This window comes from Eriocheir sinensis, chromosome 6 (genome assembly GCF_024679095.1).
Source record: "Eriocheir sinensis breed Jianghai 21 chromosome 6, ASM2467909v1, whole genome shotgun sequence".
Classification (NCBI taxonomy): Eukaryota; Metazoa; Arthropoda; class Malacostraca; order Decapoda; family Varunidae; genus Eriocheir; species Eriocheir sinensis.
Window position 1 is genome coordinate 19,822,673 of NC_066514.1, and position 18,306 is coordinate 19,840,978.

Consider the following 18,306-nt stretch of genomic DNA (forward strand, 5'->3'; position numbering starts at 1 on the left):
ATGGTCACGTGACGAACAGGGAAAACACGCCAACAGCTTCTCCTACCTATACAAATAAAATACAAAATATCTTGTCGCGGATCTAACCCGCGACTCGCCTAAGTGTTTGTTGTAGCATGAATCTCGCTGAACGGTATCGTAGGTAGGTGAGAGGGGAGACGGCTAAGTGTTTGTTGTAGCATGAATCTCGCTGAACGGTATCGTAGGTAGGTGAGAGGGGAGACGCCTACTGTAAGTGCGTGACGGAAACAAAACAAGCTCGTCATGGAAACATCTTCGTCGCATGCTTTTGTATTATTATCATAACAATAATAATAATAATAATAATAATAATAATAATAATAATAATAATAATAATAATAATAATAATAATAATAATAATAATAATAATAATTATTATTATTATTATTGTTATTATTATTATTATCTTAAATATTATTCTCATTTTATGTGGAGCACCGAAATCGTCGTTAAGTGACTGAAGTATCCTGCATATACTATATAATAATAATAACAATAATGATAAGAAGAAGAACTGAAGAAGATTTATTATTATAATAATAAGAAATTATGATAATAATAATGATAGTCAGCCAGTTACTTCTGCTTTTCAGTGGTTGTGAGAGAGAGAGAGAGAGAGAGAGAGAGAGAGAGAGAGAGAGAGAGAGAGAGAGAGAGAGAGAGAGAGAGAGAGAGAGAGAGAGAGAGAGAGAGATGTAGCAAGTCAGTATGGCCGCCGCCCCATGCCAGAGAGGACTGCTGGGTGCTGCACCGTGCACACTGGTGACTGGAGGCTGTAATCGTGAACGCCTGCTGCTGTAAGGTAAAGTTTTTTGGCAACCTTTTAGTACATGGATCTTAAGATACAGGACTGCTGGGGCTGTGTGCACCGGGGCCCGCAGGATGGATTCGAGGGCTGCATGGGGGCTGTGCGTTGTGGCGGTGTGTGTGTGCCGTGTGCTTGGTTATGGCGGTGACGTTTGTGGCAAAAGTGTACATAACACACCAGAACATGGCAGTAGAGGCTCAGGACAAACACGACTCGCGCCACAACACTAGTACTATGGCACACAGTAGGGTGAAGGTCCTTAAAAGTTTGTTAGTACTAGGCTGTGACGCTGCCAGGCGTGGCCGCGTGTGCCGTGTGTACGTATTAATGCAGAGGTTCTCAAACTGGGTGCCGCGGCACGGACAGTGCCTAGGCGTGCCACAAGATTATAATGAATTACGAATCATGCCTCTTTTTCTCCATCTTATGTTAGTTTGCATTTATAACTCTTAAGTTAATAGTTCTACTGATGAGTTATATGTTTGAACATGTACTGTACTGTATGTTAATTTTGATTCAAGTATGGATAATAATTTTAATTAATTGATCAAAGTAATTTAAACAGGTAATTTTGTGAATAAGGAGTTAATTCATGTGAGGAGGGGGGGGGGTTGAAAAATGGGTGCCACAAAAGGGTTTATATAAGTTCAGGGCGCCATCACTGAAAAAAGATTAAGAGCCACTGTATTACTGTTTAACTGTTTATCATCATATCAAATTTTTAAGCACGACTTTTGAATCTACACTCTTCTCTGGTTGTACAGGTACAGGATACACCTCAGTGTGAAAATGTCGGGTGGCTCCCAAACTTTTTTTCATGACTTCCCCTTTTAATTTTGTTGGAAATACTTACTCCCTTCTCCCCACTAAATAACTTGAGCCTGACGCTTCCCACCCACGAGCAGCAAAAGTCTGGTGAGGGAGTTCGCGTTTGAACATGCAAGGCCTTAAGGGTAAGGCCCCATTCACACGAGCGGTTTCTGCCGCTCCGGCACATGCCGGAACTGAAATCTCCATCTTGGGAGATTTCAATGTTCACCACCAGCTTTGGCTTTCATCCTCTTTCACTGACCAGCCTGGTGAACAAGCCTACAACTGTGCTCTCCTCAATGACCTAGAGTAGTTGGTTCAGCACCCTACACGTATTCCCGACCGTCTAAGAGACCGGCCCAACATACTAGACCTCTTCCTTACCTCTAACCCTTCTGCTTACTCCGTCAAACTGTTCTCTCCGTTGGGCTCCTCCGATCACAACCTTATTTCTGCATCCTGTCCTATCGCGCCTGTGCACCCTCTGGACCCACTGAAGAGCCGATTCTTCTGGCATTTTGCTTCAACTCGGTGCGACGACCTGAGGATGTACTTTTCCGATTTCCCGCGGAATGATTACTGCTTCCAGGATAGAGACCCCTCTGTGTGTGCCCAGCGCATCACAGAGGTGATTGTCTCTGGAATGGAGGCACACATTCAACGTACTTTCTCTACTCCCCACGCTAAAAAGCCTGGGTTTAATCACGCTTGTTCTCGTGCTGTCAAAGATAGAGAGGCAGCACACAAAAGGTTCCAGAGCCTTCGAACTCCCGCTAACCATGATCTTTACATTTCCGCCCGGAATCGTACTAAATCTATTCTTCGACTTACCAAAAACTCCTTTATCCATAGCAAATGTCAACACCTTGCTTTCTCTAATTCTTCCAGAGACTTCTGGCACTTAGCCAAAAATATCTCCTCCAATATCACTTCTTCCTCTTTCCCGCCTCTTCTTAACCCTGACGGCAGCACTGCCGTCTCATCTATCTTTAAGGCTGAACTCTTAGCTCAAACTTTCTGTAACAACTCCTCTATGAACGATTCTGTGCATATTTCTCCTACTTATCCCCCCTCTGACTCCTTTATGACTGTTATTAAATTCTTAGCAATGATGTTTTCTATGCCCTCTCTGGCGTCAATTCTCAGAAGGCTTATGGACCTGATGGAGTGCCTTCTATTGTCCTTAAAAACTGTGCTTCCGTGCTGACACCCTGACTGGCCAAACTCTTTCGCCTCTGCCTATCAGCATCTTTCTTTCCTTTCTGCTGGAAGTACGCCTTCGTACAGCCTGTGCCTAAGAAGGGTGACCGTTCCAATCCCTCAAACTACCGCTCTAAAGCTTTACTTTCTTGTCTATTTAAAGCTTTTGAATCAATCCTTAACCGGAAGATTCAAAAGCACCTTTCCACTTCTAACTTTCTATCTGATTGCCAATATGGATTCTGCAAGGGTCATTCTACTGGCGATCTTCTTGTTCTCTGAACTGATTCTTGGTCATCCTCTCTTAGCCGTTTCGGTGAAGCTTTCTTAGTTGCACTAGACATATCGAAAGCCTTCGATAGAGTCTGGCACAAGTCTTTGCTTTCTAAACTGCACTGTTTCAAATTTTATCCTTCTCTCTGTTCCTTTATCTCCAGTTTCCTTTCCGGCCGTTCTTTCTCTGCTGTGGTAGACGGTTACTATTCTTTCCCTAAACCTATTAACAGTGGTGTTCCACAGGGCTCTGTCCTATCACCCAATGGGAGGAGTAATGGGAGGGGACATCTAGCTCATAATATAACCAGGCAGCTTAGAAGTAATTCTAGGGAGTAACAGAGGACGGGCTAAGAATCTTCTATACTAACAGCAGGAGCCTCAGAAACAAGATAGACTTACTAAGGGGTGAAGCTTGTTCAGAAAACTTTGACATAATAGCGATCACTGAGACATGGATAGACACTGCTAATAGAAATTTTAGATCAAAATTTGAAATAACGGGTTATCAGATGTTTCACAAAGACAGAAGGGGCAGAAAGGGAGGTGGAGCTGCGCTATATGTTAAAGACTCACTTAAATGTTTAGTTGACAATTCAGTCAAAACTAACATGGATTCAGAATCAGTTTGGGTGGACGTTTACAAAGGGAAAGAAAAACTAACTCTAGGAGTTATGTACAGGCCACCCAGCCTTAACAGGCAGGACACGAATATATTACTACAGGAGACTGGCAGGGCGAGTAGGAGTAGAAATGTCTGCGTAATGGGGGATTTTAATTATAGGAATATAGACTGGGAAGACCTAGTGGGTGACCTGGAAGCCGAGGATTTTCTTGAAGTTATACAAAATGTATAACTTCACCATCTTCAACGCTAAACATCCTCGGTTTATCCCTAACTCAAAATCTTAACTGGAAACTTCACATCTCCTTTCATACTAAATCAATTTCCTCGAGGTTGGGCGTTCTGTATCGTCTCCGCCAGTTCTTCTCCCCCGCACAGTTGCTATCCATATACAGGGGCCTTGTCCGCCCTCGTATGGGGTATGCATATCACGGGGGCTCCACTCACACAGCTCTCTTGGATAGAGTGGAGTCTAAGGCTCTTCGTCTCATCAACTCTCCTTCTCTTACTGATAGTCTTCTACCTCTTAATTTCCACCGCCATGTTGCCTCTCTTTCTGTCTTCTGTCGCAATTTCCACGCTGACTGCTCTTCTGAACTTGCTAACTGCATGCCTCCCCCCCCTCTTTATGGCCTTAATGATCGAAATGGGAGCCTTGAGATTGATGCCTAAAGTGGAAATGGGACCCTAGAGTATAGTTTGGTCCCTTGACTCTGACAACCATCTAGGTAAACAACCACTTAAGTAGGTAACGTTGCACTGTAGCTCGCTCTCTATAGCCTCTAACAACCACTTAGGTAAACCACCACTTAGGTATTACGTAAAGTTGCAACGTTGTTCACTCCCTCGCCTCTTTTGCCTATCGTAACAATCACTGAGGTAAACGACCACTTGTAGGTACAAAGGTAAAGATGCACCAAGTCATAGATCTACTTCTAGACATGCCACAAAAAGAACTAAATGATGTACAGCCAACCTTGCTCGGTGCTTCACTACTCGCAGGCCCACACCGGGAGTGCCGTTACAAAGGCGAAACTCCCGATCGTCGAGTGAACTGAACGAAATGTGACATGTGTGGAGCGGAAGAAGAATACCTGAGGCACTTCCTGCTCTGGGTGCCAGCCCTATACAGACGAACGAAAGAAAAGTGTGAGGCTGCAGCAACCCTATATAGAAGAAGAGGACATCATTGGAGAGTATTTACCTGAAAATGATCATATTGAAGAACCAAAAGCAATGACAATACAGAAGTTTTGGCAGTTCTCTTGCTGCCCGGTGGTTGTTTTACGTCGCCGCTGCCCACTCCGACCTTGTTATGCCCAACAAGGCTCGGAAACGTCGCCCTGCTCGTTCCAGGCGGCTTATACAAAAAAGAACGAAAGAAAAAGAGGAAATAACAGACCCAGACAGCGAAGAGTTACTGTTTAAAGTATATATGTATCTCGGTTGAACTCGTTCGTTTACTTGCAATGTGTGCGTGTGTTGGGGGAGGGGAGGGGGGGTCCCTAATGTGTCTGTGAGGGGCATGTGTCCGTGGGGTGACACCCTGTGGGGCTTGTGAGCTGAAGAGAAGAGAGAGAGAGAGAGAGAGAGAGAGAGAGAGAGAGAGAGAGAGAGAGAGAGAGAGAGAGAGAGAGAGAATATAAAGGACAGATGAGATAAAGGTGCTTGAAAGGTGGTAGGGAACTCAGCTGATACAGGAGTACTATATTCTGTAATGACTAGCAATGTCTTCAGAGAATAGGTGCACCTAACATCACCAAATGTGGGGTACAAACTTGGCGCAGGGACTGTTTTTTGGGGGGGCATTGAAGGTAACGGGCTAACGAGTAGCCTATCCGGAAATTTTGTTTTTATTTATTAATGATCCACGAGACATCCTAGAGTTAAATCAAAGTATGTGTTTATCTTTGTATTCATTCATACACACACTGGTAACATTTCTGTGGGGTCTGATTCACTTATTAGAGTGAAATTCTATTGTGATAAGCAATCACAAATTCGTGTCACTGGTAAAAATTAGACTTGTAATTTAAGTTTTGGCACCATGAAATATATGCAAATAGATAAATATGAAAGCTCACTTAAGTCACAATAAATGACATCACCTGCTTTACGCAGTAAAAATATACTATTTCATGTATCTGATACCCTCAAAGTGGCGGGACTGCTGCCTGGGGCCTGCGGGCTACAGCCAGACGTATTTTCATATTATTGTTCTGTTGTTTATTCCATGTTGTGTTCAAGAAAAAAATACTCATAATTTTAGTTAGTTTTTGGTTATAAGGATTCTTAACGAAATACAATTACGCTACCTCCTCTACCTTAGGAAACGTCCTGAATCCTTGGCGGCTATGGTGATGTTAGGTGGATTCACGGCTTGCCGATCAGCCCGTGTTATGTCTGGAAGTGGAGCTCGTTGAGTGGGCTGCTCCGAGTATCTTGTCAGTCATGCAGAGTTATCAGCCAAGCCGCAGCCTGTGACAGACTGGTGCTCTCCATGATTGGTGGCCTCTATCCTTGTGATGTGTACGTGAGAGGTTACCAGACACGGAGAAGGATGCGTTAGTCTATTACAGACCAACTAGCCTGGTAACTCTCCGTGGCCGGGAAGACACATGAAGCAGGCAAATCAATGAAATCCATTTCCAGCCGTTGCACAGGCTTATCTGTGAGCGGCAGTGTATGTGCTGCCACTATGAGGACATTCTGCAACAGTGGCGGATCGAGGGAGAGGCGGCCGCCCCCCCCCTTAGGACCTAAATTGCGCCCTTACCTTACCTTAGGAACAAAATTGCGCCCTCACAATGGAAATAAAAAAATAAAAGTATGTCCTAATTTTATACCACTGTTTTATTACACTGTGTGCTATAGAATTGTGATATAATAAAAACTTATGCATATGCATTAATCAAAAACAGTGTATAAAAAAGGCCCGCTACTTGCCGCTCCCACAACGGAAAGTAGTATAGAGTGGCCAAAAGAGAGGTCAAATTCGGGTGGAGAGGTGTCTTGATACACTTGTCTTGAAAGAGGACAAGTCATAGGCAGGAGGAAATACAGACCAAGGAAGGCTGTCCCAAAGTTTACCAGTGTAAGGGATGAAAGAGTGAAGATGATGGTTTACTCTTGCATAAGGGGTTTGGACAATATAGGGATGAGCATGAGTAGAAACTCGAGTGCAGCGGGGCCGCAGTTAGCAAGTTCAGAAGAGTAGTCAGCGTGAAAATATCGATAGAAGATAGAAAGAGAGGCAACATGGCGACGGAATTTTAGCGGTAGAAGACTATCAGTAAGAGGAGGAAAGCTGATGAGACGAAAAGCCTTAGACTCCACTCTGTCCAGATGAGCTGTGTGAGTGCATGGGCCCCCCCACACGTGAGATGCATACTTCGGAGGAGCAGAACTGGCGGAGACGATACAGAACGGCCAACCTCGAGGAGGCTGATTTAGTGAGAGAGGAGATGTGAAGTTTCCAGTTGAGATTTTGAGCTAAGGATAGACCACTGATATTTAGTGTTGAAGGTGACAGCTGAGTGTTATCGAATAATAGGGGATAGGTGTTTGGAAGCTTGTGTCGAGTTGATAGGTGGAGAAATTGGGTTTTTGAGGCATTGAAGGACACAAGGTTCCTTTTACCCCAATCGGAAATGATAGCAAGGTCTGAGGTTAAGCGTTCTGCAGCCTCCAGTCTGGAGTTTTGTAATTCCTGTTGAGAGGGTCTTCTGCTGAAAGAAGTTGAATAATGCAGAGTGGAGTCATCAACGTATGAATGGACAAGACAGTTTATTATGGAAAGAAGATCATTAATGAATAACAGGAAGAGAGTGGGTGATAGGACTTAGCCCTGTGGGACACCACTGTTGATAGGTTTAGGGGAAGAACAGTGACCGTCTACCACAGCGGAGATAGAATGGCCGGAACGGAAGCTGGTTATAAAGGAACAGAGAGAAGGATAGAAACCGTCATAGGGCAGTTTAGAAAACAAAGACTTGTGCCAGACTCTATCGAAGGTTTTCGATATGTCTAGTGCAACTGAGAAAGTTTCACCGAAACGGCTAAGAGAGGATGACCAGGAGTCAGTTGAAGATCGCCAGTAGAACGCCCCTTGCGGAACCCATACTGGCGATCAGATAGAAGGTCAGAGGTGGAAAGGTGCTTTTGAGTCTTCCGGTTAAGGACTGATTCAAGAGCTTTAGATAGACAGGAAAGTAAAGCTATAGGGCGGTAGTTTGAAGGATTGGAGCGGTCACCCTTCTTAGGCACAGGCTGTGCGAAGGCGTACTTCCATCAGTAAGGAAAGGTAGATGTTGACAGGCAGAGGCGAAAGAGTTTGACCAGGCAGGGTGTCAACACGGAGGTATAGTTTTTAAGGACAATAGGAGGCACTCCATCAGGTCCATAAGCCTTCTGAGAATTTAGGCCAGAGAGGGTATAGAAAACATCGTTCTTAAGAAACTTAATAACAAGCATAAAGGAGTCAGAGGGGGGAATGAGTAGGAGGAAGATGCCCAGAATCGTCCGGAGTGGAGTTGTCACAGAATTTTTGAGAGAGGAGCTCAGCCTTAGAAATAGATGAGACGGCGGTGCTGCCATCAAGGTTAAGGAGAGGAGGGAAAGATGAAGAAGTGAAATTGGAGATGTTTTTGGCTGCGTGCCACAGGTCATTATTTATTTTGGTATTTATGAAAGTTTTTGATAAGTCGAAGAATAGATTTTGCACGATTCCGGGCAGAAATATATAGATAATGGTTAGCAAGAGTGCGCAGGCTCTGGTACCTTTTGTGATCGCTGCCTCTCTATATCTTTGACAACACGAGAACAAGCCTGATTAAACCAAGGCTTTTAGCACGAGTAGACAAAGTACGTGGAATGTATGTCTTCATTCAAGAGACAATCACCTCTGTGATGTGCTGGGAATACACAGAGGGGTCCCTCTCCTGAAAGCAGTAATCATTCCACGGGAAATCGGAAAAGTACATCCTCAGGTCGTCCCACGGAGCTGAAGCAAAATGCTAGAAGCATCGACTCTTCGGTGGGTCCAGAGGGTGTACAGGAGCGATAGGACAAGATACAGAAATAAGGTTGCGATCGGAGAAGCCCAACGGAGAGAACAGCTTGAGAGCAAGTAATGTCGTTGCGCACGTAAACGCAACATCCAGCTTTGGATTGAAATTTAGGATAGAGATAGTAGGAGGGAAGAGAATAGAGATTGTTGTCAGTAGCCTCAGAAACCTGTGTTTCAGTGAGGAGGAGAAGGCAAGGTTCAGAGGAGGAGAGATGGTGTTCCACAGAATGAAAATTAGAACGAAGAACGCGAATGTTGCAGAAATTGATAAGAAAAAGATTCGAGAAGTTATCAGGACACCTCTCAGGTCGGCAGCCAAAAAGGGAGTCCTCCCTGAGGGAATTTCTGGTCTTCCCCACGGTGGGGACTCCGAGGCATTGCGATTAAGCGCCATATTGAATTTTAAAATTTAGGAAAAGGTGTGTATGTTGTGTGAATGTAGAGTACTGTGGAAAGAGAGAGGATCTGTCTTTAGAGAGCATGCTGAAGTACTCTCTGGTGTTGATGAGACAATAGGGAAACGGAAAGTGAAGACATGTGAAGGGTCTTTGGAGGGCTTCAGAACCCACCTAACCTAGCCTTTAATTTCAATGCTAGCAAATAATATGAATATATATATATATATATATATATATATATATATATATATATATATATATATATATATATATATATATATATAGATATATATATATATATATATATATATATATATAGATATATATATATATATATATATATATATATATATAATATGGTATGGCACCCATCTTGTGTATCAGTGCCCCCCCCCCTTCACCTGGTGCTGGATCCGCCACTGTTCTGCTAAGGTTAGAGAATATAGTAATCCTGCTTCAGTCTGGGTTTTCCTGCCACCTTTTCCACTCATTTGTCTCGTCATCATCCCAGTTAAAGTCTATTACAGCAATATTACCTTAAATTAACTATAAAATACAAGTTAATCTATAATATGATTTCACAAAATAGTGAGTTGCATCTCAAGTCTTTTGTTCCACATTCATATAAAACAGAAGGCATTAATGAGACCAACCTATTTTAATTCATGCCTCGTTGGGAGAATACTGGGGATCAGATGTATCCAGGCTTTACTAGTGTGTTACAGCGTATAAGATGCCAGGCCGTGCTTACACTGTGGTGCGTGTGATGCGCTCATTCTGGACTGGAACACATTCATAAGAGGCAAACACTGACCCGTGCGGACTTTCGGAGCACAAAGCATCAAATAATTCATCACTTGACGCCATCTTGAGTGATGATTATGTTGAAGAAATAGCGTTCATAGATAATGTTCACACAGCTTTCGAGGTACGAGGCCATCCTACGTCCTCACGCATGGCTGTCCTTTGTACGTACACTTCTTTTAGGGTCTGATGAACGACGGATGGACTCGCTCAATGACAGAAGGCAAGGTAAAGAGAATGGGATGTAGGTTCACACCGGCCGCTCCGCGCAGGGTGTGACGTCACGTAAAATAAAGTTGTGGTAGAATAGATACCGCGCGCTTGACTGGCGTATATGGTCGGCAGCAGGCCGCCTTATTGGTACGGCAAATATTAGCGCGGACGTCTAAAGAAACGTGTAAATTTAAAATTAAAAGAGAATGACAGGTAGCCTGGTATATACTGTGATGGAGAACTAAGGTCTGTGACCAACATCTAATTTTATACCATTGTTTATTTCTTTTACGGCATGTGACGACTACACACAAAGCTAACAGAATCTGCTCAAGAAAAAGTATTATTTTTCATATTACATATCTCCATCCATTTCTTTCTAAGTTCTTGATCTCTTGGCAGCCGATGAAACCGTATATTACTGTTTCCTTTCACTGAAACTGATCGACAACCGCGCACAATACAAAAAAAATGGCATAATGAAAGAAAATACACTTTAGCTAAGTTTCCCATTGAGTGAGTGAGGAGCCAGGTCAGGAGGCTGGCGCGCGACTGACCTCTCTGCCATGCCGGGCATGTCCGGACCCATCAGTCCTTCTTTCACCTGACGTCATGCGCAGAAGAGACAAATTTAGGTACCTCGCCACCCCGCCCCCCCTAGTGAACCTACCTTTCATTCTCTTTACCTTGACAGAAGGTATAATAGTAATGGACATGGATAGGATTTTAGCAGGGACTCTCTTGTCAACGCAATGTTAACTTCAGATTATCTCCTGAAACACTTTTCACGTTCATGAAAACGTAAATTGTCTCGGTTATAGCCACAGTGGTATCGTTACGGCAAATATCGTGATTTCGGTGCCTGAAGGCATCAAACATTCGATGTCGCACGAACGACTGGAAGACATGGATCATCGTCCTTCGCACAAATAGCGACAGCGTCATGCACTCGTGATGAGCGAGTCTTTGACAACGTGGGCCAAGTCAATCCGCCAATTTACAATGATTTTGGCTGCTTTCACTTAGTGGCTGCCCTATCGTCCTGGCCGATAAATGGGTATACCTGAGGAAACCTGGGGAGCTAAACTGTTGGAACCCGGATGTCACAATGGCCCTGTCCCGGGGTAATGGGTTACTACCCGCCATGCTCATTGGCCAATGTGACGGAGATGAACACCGAGGCCACGCGCAGCTTTAGTATAAGTTGCCGAGTTTGTTTTGGCTCAACACAAAAAAAAGTACATATAATAAAATAATAAAAAATGATAACAATGAAAATGAGTATAAATGAAATGGGAATAACATAAATGAATGCCTAAATAAATATAGAAGAAAAAACCCCACACACTTGTAAGGCAGCACAGGTGGCCGCGCCGCGCCGCGCTCCGCCCCACATGCAGGTATTGAAAGGGCGACTCCGCTAGGACAGTTACACTGCTGCTGCGGCCTGCGACTCCACCACGACCACGCCCGCCCTGCAGCACGACCACCAGCTCTGTCTGTCTGTTTGCCTGTCACCGCAGAGATCATCGACACCAGGTGAAGCCGCAACTGCCTACACACACAAAAAAAGTTGGAAAGCAAAAGGTGTGATCAGCAAGGTAAGCGCTGAGCCTGAGGACTTATCACAGTCTTGCCCGTCCAACACGCCCCATCAGGAGCGTCTGTGCTGGTGCTGTGGTTGAACGTAAAAAAGAAAAAGGCATTCCAAAAAAACTGCTATCCTCCCCTCTAGGCTTAAGTTCCTTCAGTTGCTCTGATCACATGACCACTAAATTCGTTCCGCTACTCCTGCTCACCTAATCAATACAACCTTTCGTGCCAAGCTTCTTTTCATCTGTTTATTGAACCTTTTATCGGCCTTGTATCCATTACTGCATGTCCTAATTTTTTTATGTAGTTGCACTACGAATGCCACATTGTCAACTACTGTTTCTGTTTCTCTCCGCAACCATAAGCCGCGATGAGGACTGCGCTTATAGTAGGACTACTGACACTGCTGGCTCTGGACGTCTGTCAATCCGAACTTAGAACAGTAAGTAGCCTATATATAACGCCAGCACGCTGGCGCCCGTAGGAGTCACGCACTTTAACTTTGCTTATATTACATAACTAGGCTTTCTTCAGTTCAGAGTTCAGTTTTGACGGTATTTGAAGCGGGACACTTTCTACATCTACTCTTATCAACCATTACTTTTTCCAAATGCAAGGTGGGATGTCAAGGATACTTTTATTCTAAAAGATAAACCCAAAGTTGTTTCATGGCATACTCTCCCTGGTGATATACAAGGCAATGTAGTTTTTTTCTCTCACCTATATATTCAACAATTGATAAATATAATTATAAGCCTAGAGCAATCCAACTCGGAAATATTAAATAACTTTGGTGTGAGAGTAATCCAACTCGGAAATATTAAATAACTTTGGTGTGCTATTTTGTTGGTTGAGAATGAAATCAGCAAAGACTGTGTCATAAACAAACAGGAGAATGATTTAGATAAAAGACTTACGAATATGATAACTTGTGGATGGCTTTCAAGATTTGCTTTGTATGGACTGACAATTATTGCCCTTGCCTATTCCTTGCTCAATACCTTCCCTTCCGTCCTCTACTTGCTTAACTCCCCTTCACCCCACCTTTCTCCCCTCAACAGTGCACTCAGATCGGCCCCTGTCTTGATGGCCCCAACCCGGGGGAATGCGTTTCTAGTGCTGATGTGTGCGACGGTGGAAATGAATACATAACAGATGATGACTGTGGTTTATGCACGTGTTGCAAGACCTGTGAGCCAGACGATTCGTGTGCCTGTAAGAATGGGATATGCGTCAACCCAACTCAAGTATCTGGACTGACATACTTTCCTCACGGTGAGTTATGTCTGTTGAACTCCCTAGTTCCTATACCTCAGGCTAAGACATAGAATTGTACAGCACTAATCATGCAATTAGCTCTGCAGAATTTCCGAGCGTAGGGAGATGTGGGTTGAGGTATGAGTCGTTCAAGTCCCAGGCAAGATGACTGATGGGATACGACGTGCGTTCCAAGGGCTGCCTTGTGGTTAAGGGACTGGGACTGGTAATTTTTGTTTGCTTTTGGCCTTTCTGTTCAATATGCTTCTCAAGATAATAACAAAGTAGGAGCGCAGGTCTGAAGGTGTGCCCTCGTCGGTGGCTGATTGCAAGAGGCGCCCTGGCGAATTCAAACTCTCCAAGCTAAGTTTGCCTTGTCATCAACTTATCAGACGATCGAATCCTTCTTCACTGTGCTTTAAATTAACTTTGCTTACCTAATGCTTACCTTACAAATCCGAATTACCACTACCATTCCTTGTTCTTAACTGAACATCACCAGATTAATAATGATATACAATGTGTATACCAACTGGAATACTTTCCACAGATCTATGTCCCGAGGGATATCGTCATTTTATGGAAGGCAATTGCGGCACTGATGACTACATCTGCTGTGTTCTAAGGGTGAGTAGTCGTGTGTGTGTGTGTGTGTGTGTGTGTGTTCATACTAGTTACCTACTTTTGAGTGATTCCCGCCCTCTCTTCACTTAGCCCTGACCCAGGACTGACCCTGCCCTGACATGCCCTTGACCTGACCTGCCTCACCTTCATGCACGTACTTCCTGCACGTGCGCCGTGCACGCTGATCCTCTGCAGAGTATTCAATTATCCTTCTTCTTGGGCTTGATGCCAGAGCACCCTTCTGCAAAGAAAAAAAAAAAAAATGCACAAACGTAAATAGAGAGATTACATAAAACTTAACATTTCAGCAGACATGAATTGTGACTTTCCAAATTCTATGTATGTTCAGCTCGCAATATGTGTGTACCAGCTGTTCAGAATTATGCTGCAAATAAAATAGAAACAATCCTTAAAAGTTTTGATAGAGGCAAGTACCAGCGTAGAGTCCTGCAGGAAGGTAGGATATCCTGTCCCCTTTATCATCAGAGCCTCAACTCCCAACGATACTGCTCGAGGATTACTTTCTATACATCTTTAAGGAGTTGCAAAGGCCGATAATTCAGTGCCATGTTTCCAAGCTCCTCTGTCACATGCCAAGACCTAAACTATCAGCTCCGGTTGTATCTACAAGCAATACAATTCAACGCACTAGTCTCCTTTGTCTGTCTGATTCTTTAGTTATTTTCTTACATCAGAGGAAGCAGTCAAAGGCACAAACACGTAAAAATCAGGAGAGGGAAAAAAGACCCCAAAACCAAGTCAACGCACTAGTCTCCTTTGTCTGTCTGATTCTTTAGTTACTTTCTTACATCAGAGGAAGCAGCCAAAGGCACAAACACACGTAAAAATCATCAGAGGGGAAAAAAGATCGAAAAATTAGGCTACTGCTCCTCAAACGGATAACTGATAGATAGCCTAAGTCCGGGTCAACGCATTAGTCCCCTCTGTCTATCAGATTCTTTAGTTCCTATCTTACATCAGGGGAAGCTGCCAAGGGCAAAAACACACAAAAACAAACAGGGAAAAAAAAGACCACAAACTACAGCACCCCGAACGGAAAAGTGTGATAGATTAGTCCAAGTCAACGCGTTAGTACCCATTGCTTGTCTGATTCTTTAGTTATTTCTTACATCACAGGAGGTTGTCAAGGGTAAAATCACACACAAACATAACAACAGGAAACAAAACTCTCTAAACTACATTACCCCAAACGGAAAAAAGTGTGATAGATAAGTCCCAAAGATTAACCAGAAACGGATTTGATATTGAACTCTCCGCTTAAAGACTTTCATCACCAGCAGAATTTCGCATCACAGTCACTATTTTTTTTTACAACAAAGGAGGCAGCTCAAGGGCACACAAAAGTAAACAATAATAAAAAAAAGCCCGCTACTCGTTGCTCCCAAAAAAGAATCAAATGAGGTCAAATTCGGGAGGAGAGGTGTCCTGATACCCTCCTCTTGAAAGAGTTCAAGTCGTAGGCAGGAGGAAATACAGATGAAGGAAGATTGTTCCAGAGTTTACCAGCGTGAGGGATGAAAGAAAGAATAAGATGCTAACTAACTTGCATAGGGTTTGGACAGTGTAGGGATGAGCATGAGTAGAAAGTCGTGTAGCGGGGCTGCGGGAGGGGCAGCAGGGGAGGCGGGAGGGCGGAGGCATGCAGTTAGCAAGTTCAGAAGAGCAGTCAGCGTGGAAATATAGAAGATAGAAAGAGAGGCAACATCGCGGCGGAATTTAAGAGGTAGAAGACTATCAGTAGGAGGAGGAGAGCTGATGAGACGAAGAGCCTTAGCCTCCACTCTGTCCAGAAGATCTGTGTGGGTGGAGCCCCCCCACACGTGAGATGCATACTCCATACGAGGGCGGAGTGTTGTCGAAAAATAGGTGATAGGTGTTTGTAAGATTGTGTCGAGTTGATAGGTGGAGAAATTTAGTTTTGGAGGCATTGAAGGACACAAGGTTCCTTCTGCCCCAATCGGATATGATAGCAAGGTCTGAGGTTAAGCGTTCTGCAGCCTCCAGCCTGGAGTCGTGTACTTCCTGTTGTAATGGTCTTCTACTGAAAGAAGTTGAATAATGCAGAGTGGAGTCGTCGGCGTACGAGTGGACAGGACAGTTTGCTATGGAAAGAAGATCATTGATGAATAACAGGAAGAGAGTGGGTAATAGGACAGAGCCCTGTGGAACGCCACTGTTGATAGGATTAGGGGAAGAGCAGTGACCGTCTACCACCGCAGAGATAGATCGGCCGGAAAGGAAACTGGAGATAAAGGAACAGAGAGAGGGATAGAATCCGAATGAGGGCAATTTAGAAAGCAAAGACTGGTGCCGGACTCTATCGAAGGCTTTCGATATGTCTAGTGCAACAGAGAAAGTTTCACCGAAACGGCTAAGAGAGGATGACCAAGAGTCAGTTAAGAGAGCATGAAGATCGCCAGTAGAAAGCCCCTTGTGGAACCCATACTGGCGATCAGATAGAAGGTTAGAAGTGGAAAGGTGCTTTTGAATCTTCCGGTTAAGGATTAATTCAAAAGCTTTAGAGAGACAGGAAAGTAAAGCTATAGGGCGGTAGTTTGAGGGATTGGAACGGTCACCCTTCTTAGGCACAGGCTGTACTATATCACCCATAGGAACTAACCCCGGAAAAATACAAGAGGGAGTAGACTTAAAATTTCCCTCCTATGGCTCCTGAAAGTCTAAAATCGCCACTTGGAACTATTAATAATTTTGAAGATGGACTCAACGGAATTTCCGGACCTATTCTTGTGTGTTAGGCAGAGGAACTAACCCCGGGTAAATACTAAAGGGAGTAGACTGTGTGTGGCGGGGGAGAGGTACTTAAATACTCTCTCCTATGGCTCCTGAAATCGCCACTGGGAACTAATGATGTTTTTCAAGGTGGACTCAGCGGACTTTCCTGACCTATTCTTGCTTGTTAGGAATAGGAACTGACCCCGAGTAAATACAAGAGGGAGTAGACTAAGTGTGTTGGGGAGGGCAGAACACCTCCAATGGCTCCTGAAAGTCTAAAATCGCCACTGGGAACTAATGATATTTTTGAAGGTGGACTGAGCGGAATTTCTTGACCTACTTGATTGATTAGGTTGTAGGATCATGTCGCCGCAACTGCAGTGGTCATATGGCTCTCGCAAAAATTGTCTGGGGGGAGGGGGGCGCCCATGGGTGGTTTCCTGAGCCCGGCGGTAGAGTGGCAAGGCAGAGGAAGCAGTTCAAGGGCAAAAAAGAAGGAAACAATAATGAAAAAAAAGCCCGCTACTCACTGCTCCTACAAAAGAGTTAAGAGTGGCCGAAAGATAGATCAATTTCGGGATGAGAGGTGACCTGTTTTCTACTAAAACAGAGGTTGAAATTACACAGGAGGCTTAAACATCAAGTGACTAGTTTAAGTCTTTCAAAAGAATCATTACCTAATTTTCTGTGTATTTTATTTCCCTTGGGGTCCAATCAACCCCAAAGTATGAAGTGGCGGCAGGATTTACATGATTACCTATCTAGGTTAATTACCGTAAATCCCCCGTTCTTTCTGGCAAACTATAAGTACACATCAATACAGAAACTGATATTGTTTGTATAAAAAATGTAGTGGATATGTTTCTTTCTCTACACCAGACGAAAATAATGCCGATATGACGGTACTTGACAACTCGGGTGGAAAGAAACACGTCCTTGCTTGAAAGTAATGAAAATTTAAGCAGAAAAAGGCTTCGAAAATATTTCTGCTTGCATTGCTGCATGTCCTGAGTACCTGCATTGGGTGTGTCCGTGTTCTCTTGCGATGAAAATTTGGCCAAGAACAATTTGAGGGCGTGCACATGGCTTCTGACGACAGTCCTATACCCAGGATGGTGCTAATTTTGTTTACATCAGCTGGCACGTTAGTTATTCACCCTATGGTGTATCTGAAATCTATTGTACTTTAAAAAGCAAAACCAAAAGTCACACGCCATATAATACCTGTTGCTGTTGCTTAGGGCTGCGATGATTGGCCGGTGTTGTGGCAGCGAGGGGCAGCGAGGACTCCTCACGGCACGACGGCGACAACAAAGTGACCCCAAGTGTGTCACGTCCTGACATTGGGACGTTCTGTGGAGTTGTCAAGTACCGTCATATCGGCATTATTTTCGTCTTGTGTAGAGAAAGAAACATATCCACTACATTTTTATACAAACAATTTATGTATTGATGTGTATTTATAGTTTGCCAAGAAAGAACGCAGGGGATTTACGGTAATTAAGAGATATTTTCAGGGAAAATCTCGGGTGGTCGACTGCCAGTGGAGACATCTGGTGACATGAGCTTTACAAGTCGCCCATACTACTACTACTAATAATAATAATAATAATAATAATAATAATAATAATAATAATAATAATAATAATAATGATAAAAATAATGATAATAATAATAATAATAAAAATAATAATAATAGTTTTTTTTAGGACCTTGAAACATTGGGGGCTCAATTAGCCCAGCCCAAAATGCTGGGTGGTTGGAGACGAGAGAAGGGAGTTTTAGGGTAAATCTGAGGTTCCTCTGGCATACATTAGGCAATGTATGTGTTATTGTATTTAGCTGTAACACTGAAAAT

General features: G+C 43.7%; 1 long non-coding RNA gene across 2 annotated transcripts; it reads left to right on the forward strand.

Annotated features, from left to right (window-relative positions):
* Positions 1–705: 705 nt before the first annotated feature.
* Positions 706–14,468, forward strand: LOC126986676 (uncharacterized). Of its 2 annotated transcripts, none has more exons than XR_007739870.1 (5): positions 706–823; positions 12,179–12,255; positions 12,875–13,088; positions 13,621–13,697; positions 13,785–14,468. It is a non-coding gene; the product is annotated as an uncharacterized LOC126986676 (long non-coding RNA). The 2 variants fall into 2 exon arrangements; XR_007739869.1 differs by lacking the exon at positions 706–823 and adding an exon at positions 10,703–11,759.
* The last annotated feature ends 3,838 nt before the right edge of the window (positions 14,469–18,306 follow it).